General features: G+C 40.6%; 2 non-coding genes across 2 annotated transcripts; both read left to right on the forward strand.

Moving 5' to 3' along the window:
• The first annotated feature begins 582 nt into the window (after nt 1–582).
• TRNAL-UAG (transfer RNA leucine (anticodon UAG)) lies at nt 583–664 on the forward strand. The gene has a single exon. It is a non-coding gene; the product is annotated as a tRNA-Leu (tRNA).
• A 5,850-nt stretch (nt 665–6,514) lies between these two features.
• Nucleotides 6,515–6,596, forward strand: TRNAL-UAG (transfer RNA leucine (anticodon UAG)). Its single transcript has one exon. It is a non-coding gene; the product is annotated as a tRNA-Leu (tRNA).
• Nucleotides 6,597–8,498: the final 1,902 nt, after the last annotated feature.

Below are 8,498 nucleotides of genomic sequence, written 5' to 3' on the forward strand. Positions count from 1 at the left end.
AACAGTTATTCTCATTGAGATAATCCAGAATAACATCCCTCAGAAACCCTTGCTGGAGCAGATCGCTTTGGAAGCAGCTAGAAGCTCCAGACAGACTGTAACCTCAGCACCCACCATGAGGGAACTCCCCAGAGTGTCCCACAAAGACTTTAAGCCCTTTAATGAGGCTGCAGGCGACATTGAGGGCTTCTTCCAGGACTTTGAGCATCAGTGTTGATTAATGGAAGTCCCTGAAAGGGAGCGAGTTCGACATCTTGTGGGGTTCTTAGAGGGTGGAGCTGCTGAAGCCTATAGAGCTATGGACCCTCGGGGGAACTGTGAGTATGCGGCGATTAAACAGACTATTCTAGAACATTATGCTATGTTAAACCTTGTTATCTTATTCTTATAATTATGCTAACATACAAAATTAGCATATGCTTTAATCCCACTGCTGCCAGTATTATGCGGTCTTGAAATGTTTTTGTACTTATTCTTATGATTTTGCTAACATGCAAATTAACATGTGATTTAATCTTTTGTATTTGTATAATTTTGCGGTTTTCAGTTAAGATAAGGAATCGTAAAAATCATGCTGTTAAAGGTAGCATGGCCGAGTGGTCTAAGGCGCTGGATTTAGGTTCCAGTCTCTTTGGAGGCGTGGGTTCAAATCCCACTGCTGCCAGTAGGTCTTCAGAACCTTTTGATCTAATTCTTATGATTTTGTATTTGCATGAGTGTGTGGATTTCTGTTTAGGAAAAGACAGTTGATAGAATCATTGGTTTTTCCTATTGTTTAGAGACTTAACCATTTTACAACAGACCTGTAGGTTCAAATCCCACTGCTGCCAGTAGTAAGAGTTCCTTAAAACCTTTTTATCTTATTCTTATAACTATGCTAACATACAAAATTAGCATATGCTTTAATCCCACTGCTGCCAGTATTATGAGGTCTTGAAATGTTTTTGTACTTATTCTTATGATTTTGCTAACATGCAAATTAGCATGTGATCTAATCTTCTTTTGTATTTGTATGATTTTTCGGTTTTCAGTTAAGATAAAGACCGTTGATAGAATCATTGGTTTTTCCTAATGTTTAGAGACATGCCCTTTTTCCAACATGCACTGATTTTAAATGTTGTCAAATGTACTTCACTTACTCTAAGGAAGCCTACTTAATCATGCTGAGTATGACTCAGCAGTATGAGTTCTTGAAAATCTTTTGATCTTATTCTTATAATTATGAAAACAGACAAAATTTGCATGTGCTTTCATCCCACTGCTGCCAGTATGATATGTGCTTGAAAATTGTTTTGAACTTACTCTTATGATTTTACTAACATACAAACTTACATGTGTTTTAATCTTCTTTTGTATTTGCTTAAGTGTTTTCTTTCTGGTTAAGATAAAAACAGTTGATAGAATTATTGTTTTTTTCCTAATATTTAGAGACATGTCTGTCATGATATGTACTTTTGCCCTGTCCTGTATTTGAATAATATGCCATTTGATGTATGTAACTGTTCTCTGGTTTCTATTAGCTGTAATTTATGTATTTTCTTGTGCTGGGAGTTCACCTGTAACAATATGTCTCCTTCCCCCAATACTTGCAGCCCTAAGCTATAATGTAATTAAGGTTTGTCAACACCACTAGTGAAGAATAGCCATTCTTTCTCACAGCAGGTGGCTAGTCATATGTACATACTAGATAGACTAAGAGGAGCCGACCAGTCTAGAATCTTCAGGTGGACCCAACCATTGAATAGAAGGTGTGACCCCCACCCCCCTTCATGGGCGGATCCCAGGAGCTCAGACAATCCATTCTTATTTTTGAGATCAGATGTGAGTTGATCCTTAAAGGGGAAGGAGTGGGGATTCTTAGCTGAGGCAAGACCCCACGTCCATCTGTGACTGCGGAAGCGAACGGGATGAGACTTGAGCTGAGGACATATCTCGTCGTTTGTGAGATTGTTTTGGGATCCCTTGGACTCATGTGGACTATTGCTTTGTTAGCTGGCACAAGGATTATCGGGAGGTGCCCCCGAACCTGTTCTGTTGGACTCGTGGAAGGACTATTGTTTCGTTTATCGGGTGCGGGATTACTGGAAAGCACCTCCAGATCTGTTTATTTCCTTGGGCTTATTGTGGACTTCTGGTGGACTTCAAGGACATTATGGATATTTGATGTTGTATGCTCCCTGCTTTAATAAATCTCATTGGATCATCCCTCGGCCTGTTGTCCCTTCCTGCTCTGCTGTACACCCCGTCACAAACTGGTTGGCAGCAGTGGGATCAGAGCAGAAGGAATGGAGGACAAAGGCCCATCAATATTGGGAACCAGCACCGCAGAGTACAAGAGCTGGACTGCGATGAACCTACAAACAAAGGCCCATGAAGTAGGAGTCCGTTTTAAAGGACTCTCCAAGGAGCAGCTAATTGAGGCTTTGGAAGGAGTTCGCCTGCAAGATGACACTGAGGAAGGATCCTCACAGCAAATGGAGGAAAGACTGCAGCCGGAGGTAAATACCCAAAAAAGTCAGTGGGTTGTGTGGTACGAGGAGGAGTTGGCATTTCTGGGAGAAGAGGCCACCATAGACGATAAGAGGAAGGCCATTCACAGAGCTCAGGAGATGGCATTGCTGGAGCAGATCGCTTTGGAAGCAGCTAGAAGCTCCAGACAGACTGTAACCTCAGCACCCACCATGAGGGAACTCCCCAGAGTGTCCCACAAAGACTTTAAGCCCTTTAATGAGGCTGCAGGCGACATTGAGGGCTTCTTCCAGGACTTTGAGCATCAGTGTTGATTAATGGAAGTCCCGGAAAGGGAGCGAGTTCGACAGCTTGTGGGGTTCTTAGAGGGTGGAGCTGCTGAAGCCTATAGAGCTATGGACCCTCGGGGGAACTGTGAGTATGCGGCGATTAAACAGACTATTCTAGAACATTATGCTATGTTAAACCTTGTTATCTTATTCTTATAATTATGCTAACATACAAAATTAGCATATGCTTTAATCCCACTGCTGCCAGTATTATGCGGTCTTGAAATGTTTTTGTACTTATTCTTATGATTTTGCTAACATGCAAATTAACATGTGATTTAATCTTTTGTATTTGTATAATTTTGCGGTTTTCAGTTAAGATAAGGAATCGTAAAAATCATGCTGTTAAAGGTAGCATGGCTGAGTGGTCTAAGGCGCTGAACTTAGGCTCCAGTCTCTTTGGAGGCGTGGGTTCAAATGCCAGTGTATTTCTACTTTGAAACTTTTTAGCTTATATTTATGATTTTGTTAATAGAAAAATTAGCATGTGTTTTATTATTTTGTATTTGTATGAGTCCATGCTTTGCTGTTTTGCAAAAGACAGTAGATAGAATCATTGCTTTTTCCTTTTTGCTTAGAGACCTATCCATTTTCCACCTTGAAGAAGTTAAACTGTAGGAAAATTCACTAAACTTACTCTAAGGAAGCTTTTTTTATGTAGTATATTAGGGTAGCATGGCCGAGCGGTCTAAGGTGCTGGATTAAGGCTCCAGTCTCTTCAGAGGCGTGGGTTCAAATCCCACTGCGGCCAGTAGGTCTTCAGAACATTTTGATCTAATTCAAATGATTTTGTATTTGCATGAGTGTGTGGGTTTCTGTTTAGGAAAAGACAGTTGATAGAATCATTGTTTTTTCCTATTGTTTAGAGACTTAACCATTTTACAACAGACCTGTAGGTTTAAATCCCACTGCTGCCAGTAGTAAGAGTTCCTTAAAACCTTTTTATCTTATTCTTATACATACGCTAATATACAAAATTAGCATATGCTTTAATCCCACTGCTGCCAGTATTATGCGGTCTTGAAATGTTTTTGTACTTATTCTTATGATTTTGCTAACATGCAAATTAACATGTGATTTAATCTTTTGTATTTGTATAATTTTGTGGTTTTCAGTTAAGATAAGGAATCTTAAAAATCATGCTGCTAAAGGTAGCATGGCCGAGCGGTCTAAGGGGCTGGATTAAGGCTCCAGTCTCTTCAGAGGCGTGGGTTCAAATCCTACTGCTGCCAGTAGGTCTTCAGAACCTTTTGATCTAATTCTTATGATTTTGTATTTGCATGAGTGTGTGGATTTCTGTTTAGGAAAAGACAGTTGATAGAATCATTGGTTTTTCCTATTGTTTAGAGACTTAACCATTTTACAACAGACCTGTAGGTTCAAATCCCACTGCTGCCAGTAGTAAGAGTTCCTTAAAACCTTTTTATCTTATTCTTATAACTATGCTAACATACAAAATTAGCATATGCTTTAATCCCACTGCTGCCAGTATTATGAGGTCTTGAAATGTTTTTGTACTTATTCTTATGATTTTGCTAACATGCAAATTAGCATGTGATCTAATCTTCTTTTGTATTTGTATGATTTTTCGGTTTTCGGTTAAGATAAAGACCGTTCATAGAATCATTGGTTTTTCCTAATGTTTAGAGACATGCCCTTTTTCCAACATGCACTAATTTTAAATGTTGTCAAATGTACTTCACTTACTCTAAGGAAGCCTACTTAATCATGCTGAGTATGACTCAGCAGTATGAGTTCTTGAAAATCTTTTGATCTTATTCTCATAATTATGAAAACAGACAAAGTTTGCATGTGCTTTCATCCCACTGCTGCCAGTATGATATGTGCTTGAAAATTGTTTTGAACGTACTCTTATGATTTTACTAACATACAAACTTACATGTGTTTTAATCTTCTTTTGTATTTGCTTAAGTGTTTTCTTTCTGGTTAAGATAAAAACAGTTGATAGAATTATTGTTTTTTTCCTAATATTTAGAGACATGTCTGTCATGATATGTACTTTTGCCCTGTCCTGTATTTGAATAATATGCCATTTGATGTATGTAACTGTTCTCTGGTTTCTATTAGCTGTAATTTATGTATTTTCTTGTGCAGGGAGTTCACCTGTAACAATATGTCTCCTTCCCCCAATACTTGCAGCCCTAAGCTATAATGTAATTAAGGTTTGTCAACACCACTAGTGAAGAATAGCCATTCTTTCTCACAGCAGGTGGCTAGTCATATGTACATACTAGATAGACTAAGAGGAGCCCACCAGTCTAGAATCTTCAGATGGACCCAACCATTGAATAGAAGGTGTGACCCCCACCCCCCTTCATGGGCGGATCCCAGGAGCTCAGACAATCCATTCTTATTTTTGAGATCAGATGTGAGTTGATCCTTAAAGGGGAAGGAGTGGGGATTCTTAGCTGAGGCAAGACCCCACGTCCATCTGTGACTGCGGAAGCGAACGGGATGAGACTTGAGCTGAGGACATATCTCGTCGTTCGTGAGATTGTTTTGGCATCCCTTGGACTCATGTGGACTATTGCTTTGTTAGCTGGCACAAGGATTATCTGGAGGTGCCCCCGAATCTGTTCTGTTGGACTCGTGGAAGGACTATTGTTTCGTTTATCGGGTGCGGGATTACTGGAAAGCACCTCCAGATCTGTTTATTTACTTGGGCTTATTGTGGACTTCTGGTGGACTTGAAGGACATTATATATATTTGATGTTGTATGCTCCCTGCTTTAATAAATCTCATTGGATCATCCCTCGGCCCGTTGTCCCTTCCTGCTCTGCTGTACACCCCGTCACAAACTGGTTGGCAGCAGTGGGATCAGAGCAGAAGGAATGGAGGACAAAGGCCCATCAACATTGGGAACCAGCATCGCAGAGTACAAGAGCTGGACTGCGATGAACCTACAAACAAAGGCCCATGAAGTAGGAGTCCGTTTTAAAGGACTCTCCAAGGAGCAGCTAATTGAGGCTTTGGAAGGAGTTCGCCTGCAAGATGACACTGAGGAAGGATCCTCACAGCAAATGGAGGAAAGACTGCAGCCGGAGGTAAATACCCAAAAAAGTCAGTGGGTTGTGTGGTACGAGGAGGAGTTGGCATTTCTGGGAGAAGAGGCCACCATAGACGATAAGAGGAAGGCCATTCACAGAGCTCAGGAGATGGCATTGCTGGAGCAGATCGCTTTGGAAGCAGCTAGAAGCTCCAGACAGACTGTAACCTCAGCACCCACCATGAGGGAACTCCCCAGAGTGTCCCACAAAGACTTTAAGCCCTTTAATGAGGCTGCAGGCGACATTTAGGGCTTCTTCCAGGACTTTGAGCATCAGTGTTGATTAATAGAAGTCCCTGAAAGGGAGCGAGTTCGACATCTTGTGGGGTTCTTAGAGGGTGGAGCTGCTGAAGCCTATAGAGCTATGGACCCTCGGGGGAACTGTGAGTATGCGGCGATTAAACAGACTATTCTAGAACATTATGCTATGTTAAACCTTGTTATCTTATTCTTATAATTATGCTAACATACAAAATTAGCATATGCTTTAATCCCACTGCTGCCAGTATTATGCGGTCTTGAAATGTTTTTGTACTTATTCTTATGATTTTGCTAACATGCAAATTAACATGTGATTTAATCTTTTGTATTTGTATAATTTTGCGGTTTTCAGTTAAGATAAGGAATCGTAAAAATCATTCTGTTAAAGGTAGCATGGCCGAGTGGTTTAAGGCGCTGGATTTAGGTTCCAGTCTCTTTGGAGGCGTGGGTTCAAATCCCACTGCTGCCAGTAGGTCTTCAGAACCTTTTGATCTAATTCTTATGATTTTGTATTTGCATGAGTGTGTGGATTTCTGTTTAGGAAAAGACAGTTGATAGAATCATTGGTTTTTCCTATTGTTTAGAGACTTAACCATTTTACAACAGACCTGTAGGTTCAAATCCCACTGCTGCCAGTAGTAAGAGTTCCTTAAAACCTTTTTATCTTATTCTTATAACTATGCTAACATACAAAATTAGCATATGCTTTAATCCCACTGCTGCCAGTATTATGAGGTCTTGAAATGTTTTTGTACTTATTCTTATGATTTTGCTAACATGCAAATTAGCATGTGATCTAATCTTCTTTTGTATTTGTATGATTTTTCGGTTTTCAGTTAAGATAAAGACCGTTGATAGAATCATTGGTTTTTCCTAATGTTTAGAGACATGCCCTTTTTCCAACATGCACTAATTTTAAATGTTGTCAAATGTACTTCACTTACTCTAAGGAAGCCTACTTAATCATGCTGAGTATGACTCAGCAGTATGAGTTCTTGAAAATCTTTTGATCTTATTCTTATAATTATGAAAACAGACAAAATTTGCATGTGCTTTCATCCCACTGCTGCCAGTATGATATGTGCTTGAAAATTGTTTTGAACTTACTCTTAAGATTTTACTAACATACAAACTTACATGTGTTTTAATCTTCTTTTGTATTTGCTTAAGTGTTTTCTTTCTGGTTAAGATAAAAACAGTTGATAGAATTATTGTTTTTTTCCTAATATTTAGAGACATGTCTGTCATGATATGTACTTTTGCCCTGTCCTGTATTTGAATGATATGCCATTTGATGTATGTAACTGTTCTCTGGTTTCTATTAGCTGTAATTTATGTATTTTCTTGTGCTGGGAGTTCACCTGTAACAATATGTCTCCTTCCCCCAATACTTGCAGCCCTAAGCTATAATGTAATTAAGGTTTGTCAACACCACTAGTGAAGAATAGCCATTCTTTCTCACAGCAGGTGGCTAGTCATATGTACATACTTGATAGACTAAGAGGAGCCGACCAGTCTAGAATCTTCAGGTGGACCCAACCATTGAATAGAAGGTGTGACCCCTACCCCCCTTCATGGGCGGATCCCAGGAGCTCAGACAATCCATTCTTATTTTTGAGATCAGATGTGAGTTGATCCTTAAAGGGGAAGGAGTGGGGATTCTTAGCTGAGGCAAGACCCCACGTCCATCTGTGACTGCGGAAGCGAACGGGATGAGACTTGAGCTGAGGACATATCTCGTCGTTTGTGAGATTGTTTTGGCATCCCTTGGACTCATGTGGACTATTGCTTTGTTAGCTGGCACAAGGATTATCGGGAGGTGCCCCCGAATCTGTTCTGTTGGACTCGTGGAAGGACTATTGTTTCGTTTATCGGGTGCGGGATTACTGGAAAGCACCTCCAGATCTGTTTATTTACTTGGGCTTATTGTGGACTTCTGGTGGACTTGAAGGACATTATGGATATTTGATGTTGTATGCTCCCTGCTTTAATAAATCTCATTGGATCATCCCTCGGCCTGTTGTCCCTTCCTGCTCTGCTGTACACCCCGTCACAAACTGGTTGGCAGCAGTGGGATCAGAGCAGAAGGAATGGAGGACAAAAGCCCATCAACATTGGGAACCAGCACCGCAGAGTACAAGAGCTGGACTGCGATGAACCTACAAACAATGGCCCATGAAGTAGTAGTCCGTTTTAAAGGACTCTCCAAGGAGCAGCTAATTGAGGCTTTGGAAGGAGTTCGCCTGCAAGATGACACTGAGGAAGGATCCTCACAGCAAATGGAGGAAAGACTGCAGCCGGAGGTAAATACCCAAAAAAGTCAGTGGGTTGTGTGGTACGAGGAGGAGTTGGCATTTCTGGGAGAAGAGGC

This window comes from Ranitomeya imitator, chromosome 4, assembly GCF_032444005.1.
Source record: "Ranitomeya imitator isolate aRanImi1 chromosome 4, aRanImi1.pri, whole genome shotgun sequence".
Lineage (NCBI taxonomy): Eukaryota > Metazoa > Chordata > Amphibia > Anura > Dendrobatidae > Ranitomeya > Ranitomeya imitator.